A 21,191-nucleotide genomic window follows, 5' to 3' on the forward strand; every position below is an offset into this window, starting at 1 on the left:
TTCTTATGGGGTGGTACTATGGAATTTGAGAAATGTGTTATTAATAAGATTAGAGTAGAATTTAAGATTGGGGGTCAGGCTTCTGGGGCTTTTAAATATATTGGTTTAGAAAGTCAGCAGAGTAGGTCTTGAATAACTTTAAATCAACATTCCCATTTAGAGAGTGTTACTCCTGTCTCGGTTAATCATGCTTGGTCATCACAAGAAGATGATGTTGTATCTAAAGCAGAGACATAACAATGGTTAAACTTGATTGCTCAGTTGAACTGATAGTGTACTCAGACTAGACCAGATGCTAGTGTTGATGTGTTGGAGTTAAGTACTACAATGAAACATCTAAAAGTAGAGAATGTTTTAAGAGCAAAAAACATTTACAAAAATTAAATCTGGAGAAATGCATAATTAAGGTCCCATCCTTAGGTGACCCAGAGAACATGAAGTTAGTCATTTTTAGCAATGTTTCACATGCTAATCTTCCTGACGGGTATTCAAGTGCAGCTGGTTTCATAATATTTCTGATGGGTGAAGATGGGAAATGTCCTTTAGTTTGGGAAGCTAATAAAATAAAAAGGGTTGTTAAAAGTACTTTACCTGCGGAAAGACTGGTTCTTGTGGAGGCAGTCGATATGGGGTTCTATTTGTCAAATATTTTAGGTGAGATTCTGTACAAGGGGCATACTGAAGATAGGATACCCATTGAATGTTATGTGGATAATCATTCCTTGTGGGATAATGTACACTATGCAATTTGTCCTACAAGAACGAAGGGGGTGTGTTAGTGGTGGCCTAGGGAGACGATTTGAGGATGTGCATGTAAGGGTGGAATAGTGTGAATGTTGTGTGACAGATTGCAGAGATACAGGAAGTAAAGGAATTAATAATGTGGATGGTAGTGTTACGGCCAGGTGGTAAGGGGTGTGGGTGGTTTTCATTGTTCACCTCCGAATTGACCGCCATCGTGTTTTGTTTAAAAATGTTGAGTTAGCCCCTGAGTGTTTTTAGGGCCAAATAAATAGACAAATGATAGTTTTGTCGTAGGTTAATAAAACTATTTCTTTTTACACAATTCCCAAAATGCTCGCAACCTCACCTATCAATGCATTCATTCACACACACACATACAGACACACAGATACGTAGACAAACACAAGAATAGATAGAGAGAAAGGGGTCGGATGTAGTTCAAAGTGAGGTAAGTGTCTGTGGTTTATGGTAAATCTGTTGAAACTTCTCAGGAGGACAGTCTCTTTTAAAGTTGCAGGCCTGGTTGTTTGTAGTCTTGAACTTGTTGAAGTGTTGTAGGTTTCTGATGGTTAGGACTTCAGTCTGGAGGTGATGGTCACTTTCAGTTCTCTGCTGAAGTGTAGAATTTGTAGCAGGGTTTCTTCTTCTTGCCTGGCTTGTTCCTTCCCCTGGCTGGACTGCTGTCTGTGATGTTGTTGTGATCTCTCCTCTCTCTCCAAAGGGCTACCTTTTAAGGTCAAAATCCATCATATGAGCATTTCTGTTAGATGACACATGGCCTTCTCCCATGCTGTGACTACATAATGGGCCAGGATGTGGAATCCATAGCTATCTATTGATGTCTGGATAGTACCATTCTGTTAGAATGTGGCTACAGTTTCTTTCTTTAATAAGAAGCCTATTCAATTCAAGAATGTCTCTTGGTGGTTTCAGGGTATAGTTGACACCTTTTAGGACTGGAATGTATCCTTTTGTCCTTTCGAGATAGTGAGGCAGTTTTTGAATTACACAGGCCAAGTCATCTGACCTTCTGTGGCCATGTTTGCAGCACATTGTCCACTTTTTAAAGGGAAAGTCAATCTCTAAGAGTGCACATTGAATAAAGTTTGAATCTTAAAAGTTAGGAATATAATATCTCTTTACTGGGCATAAGTGCAGAATGTGGCAGTAACGGTAGGAAGAGATGGATTGCAATGTAGTAGAAGTAATTAGAGGTGGGTGAAAGGAAGCTGGGGTTTAAAGGTCTGAGAGTATGTAGATGCCTCAATCAGGAAGAAATTCTGTGCCTGTCCCACACTCCTGCCCCACCTCAGGCACCCTCATTACACAAGCAGCCTGAGTAGTGCTGGCATCTGACCTCATTTAATCTAATTAGGAAGGGGAATCAAGATGACATGTTACTTGTGTCCACTTAAACAGGCACAATGCAGCATGTGCTCAGCCCATTTTGCATAGATGTTTAGGTGCGAAACAATCGCTCTGCTAAGGGTCGGAAAGCTTTTTTTTTGTCACATTGGAGTGGATTTTCATATAAAACTGGTGTTGCCGATGGGACGACAGTTATAAAAATCATCCGATTTTCATTTCCATTGATTTCATCATTTCTATCATGGGTAACTGATCTGCATTGCTAGTTTTATGCCTGAGTAGCAAAGTTGAAAATCTATCCCTTTATTGTTGCTAATTAATGCAGGTAATTATTATTACTGTTGTTGAAATGGGTTCAGAAACTGAACAAAAATGAAAGTAAGTAAACTTATCTTTGTATACCTTATCTGATGCTTTTTACAGTCATTTTGAAACATATTTCAGGCACAAAATATACTTCCAAACATAAAACTGGAAAATCAGATCATGATCCTTGTCATGAACGAAAAGGTAAGTAAAAAGACTGTATATTTGATGTTTTAAACAATATGTTATTGAGAGGCAATCTTTCTATTTCTAATCAATGTAATTGTATTCAAGGAGGCATTGCTCTGTATCCATATATGTGAAACTGGATGGAGATTAGAGAACATTATTATCTCGCCTATCAAAGAATGACTGCTTAAAACAGCTTCAAGTTGTCATGCATAGTGTATAGAGACAGATAAAAGTGAGAAGGAAAAGAGAGCAAGATGTGAAGAAACCCTATGATTCTTTCCTGCATCCTTGTTAGTTTGTATGCCCCCTGCCCACAATGGTAAGCATCTACTCCTCAAGTTTGGACAGGATTTGGCTTTACCCTGCTCTGGTCCTCACCTGCTCCTGCATATTATGTGTCAACTTGTCCTGCAAGAAAGAAGGGAGTGTGTTATTAGTAACCTAGCGAGACATTTTAAGGCTGTGCATTTGAGGGTAGGGTAGTGTGAATGTTGTGTGACAGATTGCAGAGATATGGGAGGTGAGGGATGTAATAAAGTATCGAATGTGACAGTAACAGCAGGTGGAGATGGATTGAAATGTGGTAGCAGTAATTAGAGGTGAGCAAATGGTAGTGAGGAGGGAAGGCTTGTAAGTGCTTTGCTGCCTCAATCAAGAATCAATCCTACCACCTCCCCACGCACCCCCAACTTCAGCGCTCCCTGATCAGGTGAGCAGCCAATTAGAAGACTGAGTAGTGGTGTATGGTGGCCTCTTTTAATCTACTTAGGAAGTGGGACCAATATAGCATGGCCATAGTATCCAATTAAACAGGCACATGCAGCGTGCGCTCAGACCATTTCACACACATATTTAGGTGCGAACCCTCTGCCGAGGGTTGGAATTTTTTTTTGTGACATTGGTGTAGATTTTCACATAAAACCAGTGATGCAGATGGCACAACTGTTCTTTAAAAAAAACCTGATTTTTATTACCATTGATATCATCATTTGTATAACAGGCAACCAATCTGCATTGCTAGTTTCATGCCTGAGTGGCAAGTTGAAAATCTATCCCATTATTCTTGATAATCGATGCAAGTAATTGTGATTATGGTTATGGAAGTGGATTAAGAAACTGGACAGAAATGCAAGCAGAAGTTACCCTTGTATATCTTACCTGATGCTAATTACACTACTTCCAAAACATATTTCAGACAAAGAAGGTACTCCCAAACATAAAAATGGAATATCAGACCCTGAACCTTGTCACGAACCAGAAGGTAAATAAAAATATGTGTACATGATAGTGCTTTAAATTATGCATCATTAACAGGCAATCTCTCTCTTTTCTAGTAATGTAATTATATTCAAGAAGGCACTGCTCTGTATCATTTATATGTGCAATTGGATGGATATTGGAGAGCATTTCTATCAATCCTGCAAGTGAATGGCTGCTTAAAGCAGCTTCACTTTTTCCTACAAAGTGTATAGGGAGAGATAGCAATGAGAAGGAGAAAATAGGGTAAGATGTGAAGAAACCCTGTGGGTTTTGGTCTGCAGCCTTGTGAGTTTCAATGCCTTTTTCTCACACTGGCAAGCATCTACTCCTCGAGTCGGGATAGGATGTGATCTTACCTGCTCTGGTTCTCACCTCCTCCCACATATTGAGTGTCAGTTTGTCCTGCAAGAAAAAAGGGAGTGTGTTAGTGATGCCTAGGGAGACAATTTGAATATGCGCATGTACGTGTAGGGTAGTGTGAATGTTGTGTAACAGATTGCAGAGATGAGGGAAGTAATCGTGTAGGTGGTAGGAAGTGCAGAATGTGACAGTAACAGCAGGTGGAGTAATGTTGAAATGTGGTAGCAGTAATTGGAAGTGAATGAAGAGAAATGGGAAGGGAAGGCTTGAGAGTGCATAACTGCCTCAATCAAGAAGCAATTCTGCACCCCTTCCGCCCACCAACTCAATGCATCTCATCAGGTGAGCAGCAAATGAGAAGCATGAGTAATGCTGGGAGCTGGCCTCTTCTAATGTAATTAGGAAGGGACATGTTCCCTGCTTCAGTTAAAAAGGCACATGCAGCATGGGCTCAGCCCATTTTACACATATATTCAGGAACAAAACAAACTCAATGCCAAGGGTTGAAAAACATTTTTTGTAACATTAGAGTAGATTTTCACATAAAACTGGTGGTGTGGATGGGATGACTGTTATAAAGAAGCATCTGATTTTCATTTCATCATTTGTATAACGGGCAACCAATTTGAATTGCTAGCTTTAGGCCTAAGTGACAAATTGAACATTATTCTTGCTCTTCGATGCAGGCAATTATAATTGCAGTTGTTGAAATGGATTGAGAAATGGAACAGAAATAAAAGCAGGAAAATGTATCTTTATTTAACCTTTCCTGAGGCTAATTAATATTCATACAAAGGCAAAATGTTGCAGATGCTGGAAATCTGAAAAACAGAAAATGCTGGCAATACTCAGCAGGTCAGGCAGCATCTGTGGAGAAAGAAACAGAGTTAATGTTTCAGGTCCGTGACCTTTCATCAGAACTGTCAAAAGTTAGAAATGTAATAGGTTTTAAGCAAATGAATGGTATGAGGGGGTAGGAAGAGCAAAAGAGAAGGTCTGTGATCAGGTGGAGGGCAGGTGAGATCAAATGACAAATGGTTTCATGGTACAGAGCCAAAGGGAGTGGTAATGGGATAAGTAAAGTAACAAAAAATGTGTCTGGGTGAGGTCTGAATTGCAGGATAGCAGCCGTCCAAACACAAAGTAAAGAGATTAAGAAATAAACAAGAGATGGAGAAGAAAAAAGAAGCAGCAAAAAAAATGAATAAAGAAAAAATAGGTCAGAGGTTATGATCTAAAATTATTGAACTCAATGTTGAGTCGGAGGGCTATAAAGTGCCCAGTCCACAAATTAGGTGCTGTTCCTCGAGCTTGTGTTGAGCTTTATTGGAACACTGTAACAGACCAAGGACAGAAAGATCAGAGTTGGGAACAAGGTGCAGAAGTGAAATGACAAGCAACAGGAAGCTTGGTTATCGCGCTTACAGACTGAACGGAAGTGTTCCACAATGCGGTCACCCAGGCTGCGTTTAGTCTCCCAAATAAAGAGGAGACGACATTGTGAGCAATGAATACCGTATACTAAATTGAAAGAAGTACAGTAAATTGCTGTTTCACTTGGAAGGATTATTTGGGGCCCTGGATTGTAAGAAGGGAGGAAGTAAAAAGGCAGGTGTTGCATCTCCTGCCTTAGGAAAGGTGTGAGGTGACTGAGGAGTGGACCAGGTTGACGGAGGAGTGGACCAGGATCTCCCAGAACAATAATTGGGTTTCCCTTGCCCTTCGATTCTACCTCACCAGCCTCCGTTTTCAACCGGCTGACAGCGGCACGCTTTGAAGATGGCGGTCCGCCCCTGTGGAACACCTGTCGTGGAGCCACCATGATATTTAGTGAGGTGGCTGAGTCGCATCATGGTGATGCGCCACCACCTCCCCCCCCCCCACTGCCAACTTACATGGCGGGAGGCAGGACATCCGGCGCCATGATGGACGTCGGCTCAGCTGAGGACCAGCTGCTGGGGCCCTATTTAAAGCACCCCAGCACCTGGTTCTTAACAGCTGCCAGATACTTACCTCAGTATACAAGACTGTAGATACTGGCAATCTGGCAGAAAAGCAGAAAATGTGGTGGTCACAAACCTGAAAGTTAACTCTGCCTCTTTCTCCACAGATGCTGCCAGACCTGCTGAGTTTCTCCAGCACTTTCTGCTTTTCTGCCACATACTTACTCTGCCTTGTCCCAGTATCCTGTGCAGTTGAGATCCTCTTCTTCCACTCAGGTGCAACATTTCTTCTTGTAGGCTTGCTGCACCTGGGTGAATAATCTTACTTTTGCACGTACTAGAACGTGAGACTGAATTGTATCATAAAAGGCAAATACACTATAAGAAATAAAAGCATCATTTAAGAATATCTACATTTTATGGGCTTTTAATTTCCTGAATGTGAAAAGCTGCAGACTAATATAAATTTGGAATCTGTATTCATTTCTTTACTAACTGTTATATGAAAATACATGTAACTGAATTAAAAGTACTTCTTAAATAACCAGGAAAATATGTTTATATTCTGGCTGCATTGCAAACCAGAAATATTGCATTAATAATTATGATCAATTGCTGCAGAAGCAAAGTGTACATGAACATGTAAATCTGTGTCGATCTGTCATAGATGAAAAACCAGGACAACAGCGCAGATTTCCGCACTAGTCCTGCATTAGATTTCAAACATGTGACAGAAAACCCACATGCCAAATGGAAAAGTATTAATTTCATCATATAAATCTTTGCCTGAGACCTTTTACTGGACATTATTACAAATAACTTTTAAAAAGCAGAACAGAACAGCTAAAGATGGCCACGCACAATTTGCACATGAGAAGCCAAAGGTCGGCTGGGAGACAGAGGCAATTACCCAGTCTAGCCAGAATAATAGGGGTGCACTTTGATGTAATCAACTAGAATGGTTTTGTCAACGTTGGTCATCAAAAGACATCGACACCCATTGACTTTGAAAGAGCCAAACCCCCACCGCAAGTATGTTTGCACACCTTGAGAGAAGAACTTTGAATTTCAAAAAAACCTTCCAGAAATGCCTGTTTCAAACAAAGAGGTGGTCACATGACATACCTGCCTGTGTAACCCTGAGTTTGTGAATTGTGGCTCAGAAGAAAGACAGTAACTGAACCCCAAGGAAGGAACGCCTCTCCTGTCTCCTTCATCTGCAACTGAACCTCAAATCTACAGACCCTGACATGCAAAAACCAAGTGGATGGATATAGCCTCTATTGGGCCTTCCGGAACCGGAGAAGCAAGCCTGAATTGTGAATATGGCCCAGTGAGGACTTCAAGACTTTAACTTCAACTAAGGGCACTGAAACTCAGTATTTAAATTCCATTTATTCTGGACTTTACTTCAACCTCCCAACTCTTTTTTCCCTCTGTCTATTTGTGCATGTGTGTGCCTCTCGTATAATTGTGAGCGTGGATGCATCGTGTATTTTAGTAATTTTAACCGGTTTAGAGTGATAAGGTTAATAAACTTACATCTTTCTTGTTTAAACTCAAGAAAACCTGTCTGATTGGTTAATTTACAAATGACAATTAAAGGAACAGTGAGCAAGTGCTCACTGAGGTGGTAAGCTAAATCACTGTGTTAAAAGAATAAACCCAGTTGCGGTCAAGCCAGAGAAGGGGTGAAAGGGGAGCCTGAGATCCCTTCCTCACCTGGTCATAACAATGTGCAAAAAAACAACCTTGCAGCCAGAAGTTAGAACAGTTACACTGTGGAATAACCTTTGCATTTAAAGGACCAGACCAAAAACCAAAGGTGGGAGAGGGGCACTCTAGGGGGGGCCCCACGGTTCAGCAATACCTCCTTGCTCACTCTCCTCCAGGCTGTGCGGGCAAGGCGGGAGGTCCTGTTCCTCAGCAATGGTAAGAAGACTCCCTCCTGCCTGACCAAGGCAGCCTGGCTGGAGGTGGCTGAGGAGGTAAGTAGCCATGGGGCCATCTGGTGTGAAAGGGTCCAATGAAGAGGATGAATAATCTGCTTCACAACTCAAAAGTAAATGGCACTTTGGATCATGGACCCACTGAACCTGTGTGTCCCCACACAGAGTGGCACATGTATGCCATTGCCATGCCAAAGACAGGGAGGTTGGTCAGGGATGAATGATGTGACACGAATGGATGAAAGTATGACAGAACTCACCTTTGTTTGCAGCTCAGAATATGGGACCTACATGAGTGACTCACTCAGTAGTCCACACCTAGCCTTCCCCACCTTTGGTACCAGTACCATACTTGTGACATGTTTCAGGTTGCCATCCTTAATCTCTGCCTCCTTGCTCCTCCGGGCAAAGAGAGGCCACAATGCTCATGAGGTAAGTCAGACTGTTGGAAGAGTGCCAGATATGTAGACACTAACACAGTCTGAGGACGAAGCCCCTGAACTGGCTGCAACACATGTGGACCATGCATTTGGTGATGTTGAGCTCAGGGTCCTGGGCGAACCTGCATCTATTTAATATACACAATGATCAGTGTGAAAATTGTGCTGTTTGACACAATGCTGTCACAATCGTTACATGCTCAATTTAAAGAGTGACAGTGTGCTCTTCTCATTGTACCTTCCAGGTCAACACTCTGAGTTTTTTTTCATTCATGGGATATGTGCAGTGCCAGCTAGGACAGCATTTATTGCCCATCCCTAATTGCCCTTGACAAGCTAGTGAGCCACCTTCTTGAACCGCTGCAGTCCATGTGAGGTAGGTACACCCACAGTGTTGTTAGGAAGGGACTACCAGGATTTTGACCCAGTGACAGTGAAGGAACAGTGATATAGTTCCAAGTCAGGATGGTGTGTGGCTTGGAGGGTAACCTGCAGCTGGTGGTGTTCCCAAGCAACTGCTGCCCTTGTCCTTCTAGGTGGTAGAGGTTGCGGGTTTGGAAGGTGCTGTCTCAGGAGCCTTGGTGCGTTGCTGCATTGCTTCTTGTAGATGCTGTCACACTGCTGCCACTGTGCGTCAGTGGTGGAGGGAATGAATGTTTGTAGATGGGGTGCCAGTCAGTGGGTTGCTTTGTCCCGGACAGCATCAAGCTTCTTGAGTGTTATTGGAGCCGCACCCATCCAGACAAATGGAGGGTATTCCATCACACTCCTGACTTGTGCCTTATAGATAGTGGACAGGCTTTGGGGAGTCAGGAGGTCAATTACCTGCTGTAGGATTCCTAGCCTCTGACCTGCTCTTGTAGCCATGGTGCTTATATGGCTACTCCAGTTCAGTTTCTGGTCAATTGTAACCCCTAATACGTTGATAGTGGGGGATTCAATGATTGTAATGCCATTGAATGTCAAGGGGAGATGGATATATTCTCTCCTGTTGGGGATAGTCATTGCCTGGCATTTGTGTGGCGTGAATGTTACTTGCCACTTATCAACCCAAGGTCCAGGTCTTGCTGCATTTGTATACGGACTGCTTCATTATCGGAGGAGTCATGAATGGTTTTGAACATTGTGCAATCATCAGCGAACATCCCCACTTCTGACCTTATGATGGAGGGTAGATAATTGGTGAAGCATCTGAAGATGTTTAGGCCTAGGACAGTACCCTGAGGAACTCCTGCAGTGATGTTTTGGAGCTGAGATGATTGACCTCCAATAACTACAACCATCTTCCTTTGTGCTAGGTATGATTCCGACAAGGGGAGAGTATTCCCCCGATTCCCATTGACTTCAGTTTTGCAAGGGCTCCTTGATGCCATACTCGGACAAATGCTGCCTTGATGTCAAGGGCAGTCACTCTCACCTCACCTCTTGAGTTCAGCTCTTTTGTCCATGTTTGAACCAAGGCTGTAATGAGATCAGGAGCTGAGTGGCCCTGTCAGAATGCAAACTGAGCGTCACTGAGCAGGCCATTGCTAAGCAAGTGCCGCTTGATAGCACTGTCAACAGCACCTTCCATCACTTTACCGATGATCAAGAGTAGATTGATGGGACGGTAATTGGCCAGGTTGGATTTGACCTGCCTTTTGTGTACAGGACATACCTGGGCAATTTTTCTCATTGCCGGATAGATGCCAGTGTTGTAGCTGTATTGGAACAGCTTGGCTAGGGGCACGGCAAGTTCTGGAGCACAATTCTTCAATACTGTTGCAGGAATGTTGTCAAGGCCCATAGCCTTTGCTGTATCCAGTACCTTCAGTCATTTCTTGATATTACGTGGAGTGAATCGAATTGGCTGAAGTCTGGCATCTGTGAAGCTGGTGACTTAAGGAGGAGGCCAAGATGGATCATCCTCGGCACTCTGTCTGAAGATTGTTGCAAATGCTTCAGCCTTATCTTCACACTGATGTCATGTGCTCCCCCATCATTGAGGGATGGGGTTATTTGTGGAGCCACCTCCTCCAATATTGCATATATATCCATATTATACCACACCATACCAAATCCATATGTCAGGCAAATCCCCCAGCTGCCAAGACTGAGGCACACATTATTTCACCACATGAACAAAAACCAAACATTGCAAGCCCTGACTGGAAGGACATGTGCATAGTACCAGAAAATATTGAAACAATGGGGACCCCAGCAGTTGCTTCCCCAATACACAGAAGTGGTCAAACCAGTTTTAGTCACATGACTAGCTGGCTGGAGTTTTGAATTTGAACTTCCAATGAAGGATTTGAACTCAGAACACTGTGTGCTCATAGACTGAGAACATCACCTCTCCTGTCTGCCTGCCTTCATCTTTTCCCACGGAACTGACTCTTGTGAAAACACGTGAAACTCAAAGAGACAACAGTTTCCTATGTGAACAAGGTTTTTAAGAAGACTACTGGTCCCCAACAAAATGCAAGACCATATCTTCAATCAAGGACTACAGCGAGCTTGAGAAAGTAACAAGATATTGTCTCAAACTGTTCCACTTATCTTTTCTTCTCCTTTTTTCTGTTCTTATCTGCATATTTATATTGCATGTGCATGCTAGCATGTGCGCGCCGTATATCCGTGGGCATGAACCATATTAGATTTTAAGTTTGAAGTTTAATAAATTTCATCTTTCTTCTTGAAACCAAAGAAAGCCTGTTTGTGCTCATTTCTTGCCTTATAATTGGAAAGTTGTGAACAAGGATTCACAAAGGGGGAACTCAAAACACAGTGTGTTTAAAATTAAACCCTGTTTCAATAAGCCCAAGTGAAAGCAGCAAAAGACCTTTAGACACATTGTTCACCCGGTCATAACAAAAATTGGTTGCTACCCACAGACAAACAGTTAAATTGAAGTGGGAAGCCAAATTGTTCCCAATCAAAAAGAGCAAACCAATCCAGGTTTTCTTGTGGTTGTGTGTGATTGTATACTTAAATGTCTGCAACTGAAGTGAGTAGCTCTCCAAGCCAGGGTGAAGTATCTTGGAATAAGTTAAAAGCACTGTCGATGGAGTAGTTGAGAAAAATGGCTGAATAGTGTGGGATCATTGTACGTGACAAGGCTAGGAAGTCTGAACTCCTAAGGCTAGTGACCCCCATTTTTCCCTTGAATCTGAAGAAGTAGATACAGGCTTAGAAGCAGAATCTGACAGGGTAGTGTTAGCAAAGATACAATTGGAACAGAGGAAGCTTGAATTAGAGGAAGGAGAAAAAGAGAGAGAGAGGCAGGAGAGGGAGAAAGAAAGAGCCTTCCAGAAGGAACGGGAATAAAAATAGAGAGCCTTCCAAAAGGAACGTGAAGAAAATGAAAGGCAGGAGAGATAGAGAGAGAGAGAAAGAAACACAGGAGAAAGAAAGAGAGAGAGAGAAAGAATATTCCAGAAAGAATACGAAAAATGAGAGTTGAAGCGGCGTGAGTTAGCTAGGGGGCGACAGAGTAACCCTGGTGAAAGCATGGCCAAGATGGAGGATCAGAATTGGGTTCAAGATTGCTAAAACACACCCAACTAATTCCAAAATTCAGTGAGGAAGATGTGGAAGCATTTTTATTTATTTTGAGATACAGCACTGAAACAGGCCCTTCGACCCACCGAGTCTGTGCCGACCAACAACCACCCATTTATACTAACCCTACAGTAATCCCATATTCCCTATCACCTCCCTACACTAGGGGTAATTTACAACAGCCAATTTACCTATCATCTGCAAGTCATTGGATGTGGGAGGAAACCAGAGCACCCGGCGAAAACCCACGCAGACACAGGGAGAACTTGCAAACTCTGCACAGGCAGTACCCAGAATCGAACCCGGGTCCCTGGAGCTATGAGGCTGCGGTGCTAACCACTGCGCCACTGTGCCGCCCTTGTTTGTTGTTCATGTCCTTCCAGAAACTGGCAAGGCAGCTAAAATGGACAGCTGAGACCTGGTCTATTTTACTGCAAAGCAAACTAACTGGAAAAGCCCATGAGGTTGATTCCTTGCTGCCAGATGAGAATTCATCAAACTATGAACTGACCAAAAATGCTATCCTCGGGGCATATGAATTAGTACCCGAAGCCTATCGCCAAAAGTTTAGAACCTCAAAAAGCAAGCCAATCAAACTTATCTGGAATTTGAAAGAAGTAAGCAGCTGGCTTTTGACCAATGGCTGAGGGCTTTAAAAATACAACTCAGCTATGAGACTCTCAGAGAAGTGATTGTTAGAGGAATTTAAAAACTCTCCCATTCTCAATAAAAACTCATGTCGCGGAGTAGTGGGTTCAAGGAGCCCGGCAAACGGCCGTCCTGCCCGATGAGTTTGCTTTAACTTATAAGTTGGTTTCTCAGGGGAGAACCTTTCCTAATCACCCCACAAATCTGAAAAGGACTAAGGGTGGGAAGGTGATAGAAGCCCAGGCAGTCCTGGAAGAGAAAGGAAAGCAGGAGACACAGGGTGCCCCCCTCCAGCCAAAAAGGAAGGTGCTGTGTGCAAGAGTGAGACCCGGACACCTGTGTGCTTCCATTGTAACAAGGCAGGGCATTTAAAAGCTGACTGCTGGAAACTAAAGGGGAAACCGGTAGGGTTAATCAGGGCACACCCGCTCAGTGAAGACGAGGGCCTGATGGAAAACATGGAACGGGCTGTGGCTTTGACTGCAGTAAGGGTGCTACCCAGGAAGCTTACTACGGCCAGTGCAGGAAAAGTTAATAGATTCCTGAAGGTTATCAGGGTTTTGTATCTGAAGGGAAAGTAACCCCATATCCCTCGAGTGGGACAAGCAAGCTCATAGTGATTCTCAGGGACGCAGGGGCCACCAGAACCCTTTTACTGGGAAAAGGCCTGGCCTTTCTCCCAGAGATGCAGTGAACACCAAAATGGTGGCGAATGGTACTGGAGGGCAGTGTATATCTGTACCTGGAGTGCAACCCAGTTTCGGAACCGGTGACTGTAGGGATTGCCCCTAGTTTGCCTGTGGACGGGGTTGACCTGCTCCTAGGTAATGATCTGGCAGGGGTGAAGGTGGTAGTCCCCCCAGTAATGAAAGAGAGACCACAAGAGGTCAGAGAGACAGGGCAGTGGCAGGAGCTGGTCTCCTGCAGAGTCCCTGAATGGGTAGTGGGTCAGGCCATGATTAAACCAGCTCCCCCAGAGGAGACTGCATTGGCACTGCAGGCAAATGATCATGAGGTCTGCCTGTCCGAGACTTTCTTTGGAAAGTTAGGAGACCCGGGGAATGAATTAAATGGATTTTCCTTAGCTGAGGCTCAGCGAGCCAAGCAAGTATTGCAAGAATTAGCACAGGCTGCTCATCCTGAAAGAGGAACAGACGGAGAGCCTGACTCCTACTTTTTTAAAGAATGAGGTACTGATGAGAAAATGGAGTTCTCTTCACAGACCTGAGGGCAAGGAGTGGACAGTGGTTCACCAGTTAGTGGTGCTTCAGAGGTTCCGGGGAGAAATATTAAGAAGGGTCCACGAGACTACAGTGGCTGTACATGCCGATATACGAAACACCAAAACTCGCATAAGGCAGCAGTTTGATTGGCCAAAACTACACAAAGATATGGTGGAGTACTGGAGGAGTTGCCACATGTGCCAGGTTAAGGGGAAACCCCAACCTACAGTGAAATCTGCACCACTAACACTGGTGTTAGGAGGACACTCCAGCAGAGGAGTGGTGAACTGTAAGGGATCCCCGCCGAGAACAAAAGGGGACAGGCAGGCACATGGCTGGCAAAAGCTTAGAAAGAGAAGGGGAAAAGGTGACCTAGAGGGCAGGTTAAAGGAAGTCTGGGAAGAATCCCAGATGAAAATCCCCACCGCCCAGTCAACCAGCCCAGGAAAATGTGAAAAGCTAGACCCCACATCCTCCTATGTAAATACAGACTCAAGAAGCATCCCACCAGAGTTGCTAACAGCATTTACAGGAACCTGCAGTAACAAAGAGAGACCACTAGGGGGCAGAGAAACTGTGAGGGTGATGCCTCACCTAGTCGAAGTGCCATAGGAGAATGCTGTTAAGTGTGCACAAATACCTGCAGGTAGGAGTGTCCCAGAGAACAAATGGGAGAGTAACAGAGACTCCTCTGCCGCGCACCCCCCCCCACCCGCCACACAGAGGAAAAGGGAACCATCCATCCCATGAAGCCAAAAGTCTTTGCATGAATCAGGGAGTTCAGAATAGACCCACCCCCCTACTAACTCTCCTGAGGTAAGAAAAGGTGAAATTAAAGCAGCCCTGACACCCAGAACAGAACATTTTTATGAGCTTCAAGTTTGGTGAATGAATGGAAATGAATGCGAGAAATGCATGGTTTCTTTCTGTACCTTATATTTCTCTCAAATTCTGTAATGAAATGCGCCATTTTCTTCAAATTGTATTTCATTCCCCTGGGTGCGGAGGTGTCAGGCAAACTCTCCATCTGCCAAGACTGAGGCACACATTATTTCACCACATGAACAAAAACTTATCATTGCAAGCCCTGACTGGAAGGACATTTGCATAGTACCAGACAATGTTGAAACAATGGGTACCCAGTAGTTGCTTCCCCAATATACAGAAGTGGTCAAAGCAGTTTTAGTCACATGACTAGCTGGCTGGAGTTTTGAATTTGAACATCCACCAAAGGATTTGAACTCTGAACGCTGTGTGCTCATGGACTGAGAACATCTCCGCTCCAGTCTGCCTGCCTTTCATTTCTCCCCACGGAATTGACTCTTGTGAAAACACGTGAAACTCAAAGAGAGAATAGTTTCCTCTGTGAACAAGGTTTTTAAGAAGACTACTGGGCCCCAACAAAACACAAGACCATATCTTCAATCAAGGACTACAGCGAGTTCAAGAAACAGTAACAAGATATTGCCTCAAACTGTTCTACTTATCTTTTCTTCTCCTCTTTTCTGTCCCTATCTGCATGTTTATATCGCGTGTGCATGCTAGCGTGGGCGCGTCGTCTATCCGTAGGCATGAACCGTATTAGATTTTAAGTTTGAAGTTTAATAAATTTCATCTTTCTTCTTTAAACCAAAGAAAGCCTGTTTGTGCTCATTTCTTTGCCTTATAATTGGAAGGTTGTGAACAAGGATTCACAAAAGGGGAGCTCAAAACACAGTGTGTTTAAAATTAAACCCTGTTACAATAAGCCCAGGTGAAGATGGCAAAAGACCCCTAGACACATTGCTCACCTGGTCGTAGCACCATATGATATGCTGGGCTGCCCCAACATTGAGGATGGGGATATTTATGGAACCACCATCTCCAATAGTCCATATATATCCCTTATATCCATAATAGTAACTATTGTTTTCGGTAAAGTCTGCTAACACCCTACTAAATGGTTCCCCAAAAACTGGTATGGGAATTAGAGGTACCAGTTTTATGGCAGGTTGCAGTTTTCTCAAACTCTGGCGCGTATGGCAAATTTCACAAAACTGCACCATGTCTTTGTAAAGACCTGGCCAGTAAAAGTGACAACTTATACGCAATTGGGTCTTCAAGATCCCCACATGTCCTACGAGAGGAATTTAATGCGCTATCCTTAATACTTCCTGGTGATACTTGGGTGGTACCGCTATCTGATGAACAACCATCCATTCTTGCTCCACAGATCTGTGAGGAGGTCTCCACTTCCTCATCAAAATCACATTTTTAATATAGTAGCCTTCCGGAACTCTCTTTGCTTCAGTTTCAATTTTCAGAGTCGATTGTGCCACTTTACTTAACTCTGGATCAGCTTGCTGAGCCTTAATCAGAGAAGACTGACTGAATATTTCCTTCGGATTATCCAAATCCCCAAAGAAAGTTTCAGATATTCGGCTATCTGTCTGTGGTGCCAATTTTACCTCCAACAATGGAACTTGTTAAGCCATTGCTCGGGTCACAACACATGAGGAAAAAATTCCTGGAACCCTTTCCTGCAACTGCTCTGTCTCCTTGACTTCACTTGGTCTTTCCATGACTACTGGAGAAGCTACTATCTTTGCTGCGGCCATATCATTCCCCAGGAGTAGGTTAACTCCGTCTTCATTGCAACTATGACCAACTCCTTCAGTTACCGTTCCAGACATTAGGTCACACTCCAGAGTTTGAATGGCTCCTGTATCCCTAAGTATAACTATAGGTTTACCTGCCTCACTTGAGGGATAAGGGATTACTTTTCCTTTTGACAAGAATTCCCTATAACTCTTGGGTATCTTGTTCACCTCCCCCTCACTCATAGCAATTTTGTACTTGACCTTAAAGCTGCAGTCAGAGCTACAGCCTGATCTGTCATACTTTCAGCCAAGACCCCTTTCTCTGCATTGGCCTTGTGTACCCCAATAAGTCCCGTGGGTTTACCCCACAACTTCCAGCATTCTGCATGAAGTGTCCCACCTTGTGGAAATGGAAACACTTAAGACTTTCGGACCTCACTTCCACCCTCAGCATCTTCCTTCCTGGCCTGAAGTGGTGATCCCGAGGCATTTCCAGCTGTCCCTTCTTGTCTAGCCTTCCTTTCCCCCTCCCACTTTCTATCCTTCTTGGGTTTGTGGGGGTGACGGTCAAAGTGTTTGGGCTTGTAAACAAGCTCATAATCATCAGCGATCTCAGCTGCCTGTCTAGTTCTCTACCTGAGTGCTTACTAACGGATGGAGTAAACTTTTAAATTATTCCAGGAGAATTATTTCCCTAAGGGTCTCATATGTGGCCTCTACCTTTAGTGCCTGTATCCAATGATTAAACTTAATTTACTTTACCCTCTCAATTTCTATATAAGTCTGCCCAGGCTGTTTCCAGAAGATCTGAAATTTCTGCCTGTAAGCTTCAGGCGCTAACTCATAAAGAGCGAGAATAGACTTTTTTGCCATCTCATAATCTGCAGAAGCCTCCTCAGAAAGCATGGCATAGACTTCATGAGCTCTAACAATCAATCTGCTTTGCATCAGCAATGTCCAGTTTTCCTTCGGCTACTTTATCTGTCTAGCTATATTTTCCAAGGGCATGAAAAATGACTCTACGTACCTTTCCTTACCCATCAACAGAGAGAGCAGGGAAACAGAGAGCCGCCGGGGTGAGTATACACTGCGACACATCAGGGAGAGGAAGTTACCTGGACATTTTGTACCAGGAGGCGGTCACACCCCTTAGGGTGATTTGGTCAGTGGTCAGGGACAGGAGAGTGTGGCTGCAGCTGAGGCAGGTAAGGGAACCCAAAGGGCAGGTGTGCAGGAGCCTCAGCCTTTGTGATTGTCCAACAGGTTTGAGGTTCTTTCAGCTTGTTTGGATGAGAGTGTGGGCTGCAGGGTGGATGAGCAACATGACCATGGCACCGTGTTACAGGAATCCATTCAAGTGGAGGGAGAAAAAAGGAATGTAGTGGTAGTAGGGGACAATATAGTTAGGAGGATTGACATTGTTCACTGCAGCAAAGAGCGAGAGTCCAGATGGCTGTGTTGCCTGCCAGGGGCCAGGGTTCAGAACATCTCCTCAGGGCTGGAGAGGAACATACAGTAGGAGCGGGAGGAACCAGTTGTTGCGGTCCATGTTTGGTACCAACGTACCATGTAGGCAGGACAAGGAAAGATGTTCTGCATAGTCAGTATGAGGAACTAGGTGCCAAATTAAGAAGCAGAACCTCAAAAGTAATAATCTCTGAATTATTACATATTGGCATGGATAGAAGATTGGTTAGCTAACAGGAAACAGAAACATTTTCTGGTTGGCAAGATGTAACAAGTGGTGTGCCATAGGGATCTGTGCTATATAAATGACTTAGAAGAAGGGACTGAAGGTATGGTTGCTAAATATGCTTATGACACAAAGATAGATAGGAAAGTAACTTGTGAAGAGGACATAAGGGGGATACAAAGGGATATAGATAGGTTAAGTGAGTGGGCAAAGACCGGGCAAATGGAGTATAATGTGTGAAAGTGGCAAATTGTCCATTTTGGCAGGAAGAATAAAAAAGAAGCGTATTATCTAAATGGTGAGAGATTGCAGAGCTCTGAGATGCAGATGGATCTGGGTGTTCCAGTGCATGAATTGCAAAAGGTTAGTATGCAGGTACAGCACATAATTAGGAAAGCTAATAGAATGTTATCGTTTATCGCGAGGGGAATTGAATACAAAAATAGGGAGGCCTTGGCGAGACCACATCTTGAGTACTGTGTACAGTATTGGTCTCCTTATTTAAGGACGGATGTAAATGCATTGGAGGCAGTACAGAGAAGGTTTATTAGATTAATACCTGGAATGGGTAGGCCATCTTACGAGGAAAAATTGGACAGGTTAGGCTTGTATCTGCTGGAATTTAGAAGAGTAAGAGGCGACTTGATGGAAACCTATAAGATCCTGAGGAGTCTTGACAGGATGGATGTGGAAAGGATGTTTCCCCTTGTTGAAGAATCTAGAACTAGGGGTCACTGTTTAAAAATAAGGGGTCGCCCATTTAAGACAGAGATGAGGAGAAATTTTTTCTCTCAGAGGTCGTGAGTCTTTGGAATTCTCTTCCTCAAAAGGTGGTGGAAGCAGAGTCTTTGAATATTTTTAAGGCAGAGGTAGATAGATTCTTGATAAGCAAGGGTGTGGAAGGTTATCGGGGGGAGGTGGAAATGTGGAGTAATCAGTTCAGCAATGAACTTAATGAATGGCGGAGCAGGCTCGAAGGGCCAAGTGGCCTACTCCTGCTCCTAATTCGTATGTTCATATGTTCCTCAAACTTCAGGAGAGTTTGCACAAATTTAAACAGCTCTCCACTGGGTCCTGGGCTGGAGTCAGTTCGTTCCTCACCAGAATTTTCATCAAGGTCAAGGCCACCCTGTTTTTTTAGTTCCAGCTATTTTAATTTAAATACCCTTTCTTTGCAACCTTTCTTCTTTTTCTCTTGCTCCTTCCTTTCCTCTCTCCTTCCTCTCTTCTCCTTCCTTTTGAAATTGTATTTCGAATTTTTCATTTCTTTTTTCTGTTCAAGCTCAAGTTTTTTCATTTCCAATTCTCATGCTGCTTCATCTGTAACTGAATCCTGGCTAATTCAACTGAATTACCATCTGCATTCCATGTTCTTTCTTCCAATTTCAAATGCTGTGCTATTACTTCAATTATATCTGCTTACTTTGCCCCTGATCTTAACTCTAACTCCAACATTGCTGCCAATTCCTTTAGCCTAGCCTTGGTTATGATTTGCAAATCAGTCAGGGATAAGTCCTCCCTCTCCAGAAAGGTCATGGCAACTGACAAAGCCACTCTGGGAGTATAAAGTTTACTCTAATGCACAAGAAATCTGGTGTTTTCCTTTTCCCTTTTCAATTATTATTACCCACTTACAATTGCACATCGTCAGCTTTGGGTTATCCAGCACAGAGCCCCCAATTATATGTTGCAATCAAGGTGGGAGGAGTTCTCTGTCTTTGTCTAGTTCCACTTCTCCACAGGTCACAACATATATTTAAATGTTTACCCAGTTACAATATGGCCAATTATATACTCTATTTTTATTTCAAAATGAAAACCACCAACCAGGTTTCTTTAATAAACAACAAAAGTATTAATTTATTATAAACCAAGACTTAGCCAATAAAGATGCAAAGCTTTAGCACACAATTTGTAATATGACAGTAATTGTATTGTCGCAGAACTGTGTTTATTTTCTCCTCTGTTTGAAACAGTGTGTCTTTAAGACAGGTAGAGAAGTGTTAAATTTCTGAGAACGGTGTACCACTGCTGTATTTGTTACCTAGGTAACAGCAAGAGAGTGAGGAGGTCACATGGTATAATGTTTCAAGTTAACCGTGTGGAAAAAACAGCTAAAATCAGTTTTGAGACACACCAACAAAGCGTGCTTACTGAAGAAAATTCAGTACTGCAGAAATTCTACGAAGAGCTACAGGCCATGTTAATTGCCTAAGGAGGAAAAAAAACCCTTGAAGAGACCATTTGTATTGCTGGAGTAAAGTTTTGACTGAGAGACTGTCAAGTTTAAAATCCGAGTGGATCTATTGCTATATTCCTTGTCTAAATGACTGTGTGATGCCTGCTGCAGCCTAAGTGCTTTGAATGCCTATCAAGAAAGGTTTGTTTCATCAAATCTGTGTGGAGACTTCAAGTGGCATTTTAAAAATTTGTTTCATGGTCTGTGGGCATCACTGGTCTGGCCAGCATTTATTGCCCATCCCTAATAGCCCATGAGAAGGTGGTGGGCTGCCTTCTTGAACTGCTGCAGCCTATGTGGGGTAGGTACACCCACAGTGCTATTAGGAAGGGAGTTCCAGGGTTTTGACCCAGTGACAGTGAAGGAACGGCAATCTAGTTCCAAGTCAGGATAGTGTGTGACTTGGAGGGGAGCTTGCAGGTGGTGGTGTGATTATTTTTGCATTAGTATACCTCACCCATCAGGAACGTAACCCACAAAGACTTATAACCCTGTTATTTATTTATTCTTAAGAAACAGATAATTTTGAAAACATTTTTTCAAAAAAAACTGTTAACCATTGATTTTTGAGTGTTTGGGCTGAATTTTACCAGCCCCTTGACGCCGCCAGTCGCGGCATGAGGGCTGGTAAAATCCTGCAGGGAGAGGCCTGCCTCAACCCACGAGATCGAGAAGGGCCCGCCGCAAATTACCTGCAGTGGGGG

The 21,191-nt window shown here is 43.4% G+C and overlaps 1 long non-coding RNA gene across 1 annotated transcript in view; it reads right to left on the bottom strand.

Moving 5' to 3' along the window:
* Positions 1-4,245: 4,245 nt before the first annotated feature.
* LOC137382975 (uncharacterized) overlaps positions 4,246-21,191 on the bottom strand; it is a 54,350-nt gene continuing 37,404 nt past the window's right edge. Inside the window, exon 3 of the long non-coding RNA XR_010977316.1 lies at positions 4,246-4,272. This is a non-coding gene — a long non-coding RNA (uncharacterized lncRNA). The remainder of the gene's footprint in view (positions 4,273-21,191) is intronic.

This window comes from Heterodontus francisci, chromosome 23 (genome assembly GCF_036365525.1).
Source record: "Heterodontus francisci isolate sHetFra1 chromosome 23, sHetFra1.hap1, whole genome shotgun sequence".
Lineage (NCBI taxonomy): Eukaryota > Metazoa > Chordata > Chondrichthyes > Heterodontiformes > Heterodontidae > Heterodontus > Heterodontus francisci.